Source organism: Balaenoptera borealis (genome assembly GCF_965194805.1).
Source record: "Balaenoptera borealis genome assembly, chromosome: 3".
Taxonomy (NCBI): Eukaryota; Metazoa; Chordata; class Mammalia; order Artiodactyla; family Balaenopteridae; genus Balaenoptera; species Balaenoptera borealis.
Genome location: NC_138866.1, coordinates 22,616,194 through 22,617,428, shown reverse-complemented (window position 1 = coordinate 22,617,428; position 1,235 = coordinate 22,616,194). Strand labels below are relative to the sequence as shown.

The window sequence follows — 1,235 nt, the reverse complement described above, 5'->3', positions numbered from 1 at the left end:
CTGGTGGCGAAAAAAAGAAAGAGGGAGAGAATACCACATTGAACACATTGTCACTTTAATTCACTCCGTATAGAAGCAACTGGCTCTAATAAAATGTGGTATTTCCTTCAGAGGATATGGTAAACATATATTGATTTGAGTAAAGAGCCATTGTGGCAGGTAATATAATGAATGGACCTAAAGAGAATAAAAGTCTTTTTCATTCTGCATAGTCACTAAAGGTAATTATTTTCATGATTGAAGGCGCTGCAGTTAACTCTCCTCATAATTAAGTTGAGACGGGTATTCTTTACTGTCCTTATTTTGTGTCAGTGCTTAGCACACAATATACAACAAATGATTAATTGCCTTCATTTTAAAAGTAAAAAGTGAATGGTCCACTTTAAAATAAATTATCAGAATTGTGGGACATAGTACCTCTTTCTGTATTCCCACTTCTGAATTCTAAAGTACTCAGAAAAGACCTTTATTTTCTTGCCTGATGCTAAGTCATTTAATCTCAACCAATGGACAAGGGTACCAGTGGGCTCTATTCCTGCCCAGAACTAGAAAACCGGGGGTCCACCATTTATAAGAAGAGCTACCCCCACTTAATCTCTTCAGTACTTCAGCTTTCCCATCTGTAAAATGGTGATAATAATGCCTATCTTCCTCATACGGTTATAGGAGGATGACATAGGAAAAGAGCTTTGTACACTATAAATCATTGTGGGTGTGTAGTTTGCCATTATAGATGCCTCCCAAAAATGTGAAACAGAATACTATTTTCCTGACCAATTCTATGTTTTAAAAAATATATATTCTTAGAAGTGATTTGAGTTCTCCTCAGTATGACATCCTTCCCAAAGACTTCTATGGCTACTGCATACTTTGGGGTTCTTTTGACTAGAACCTCGCCATTTCCATTAAACAAACAAATGAATGAACAAAAACATAAAATTTTACTTTTTGCAGAATTCTACTTTTAATTTCTCATATTACATGTTGTTTTTGTTTGTTTCACTTTTTAAATTTAAGAAGTCACAAACCATTTACTTTTCTACCACACATTTTATTATCAAGTTCCTCTGAATTATAAAATACTCAGGCAGAAAAAGCATAGAGGAAAATTGTTCCAGGTACCCTCTTTGCACGTAGTTTAAATTGTTGAACACAGACTGAAAGAAAGTTTGCTGATCTTTGAATCTGTAAACTGATAATAAAAAGCAGGAAACATAAAAGAGCCAATTACTTCA

General features: G+C 34.3%; 1 protein-coding gene across 8 annotated transcripts in view; it reads right to left on the bottom strand.

Annotated features, from left to right (window-relative positions):
• The window catches only part of DIO2 (iodothyronine deiodinase 2), a 111,741-nt gene that overhangs the window by 42,175 nt on the left and 68,331 nt on the right, over positions 1-1,235 (bottom strand). The gene's annotated exons all lie outside the window — the stretch shown is intronic.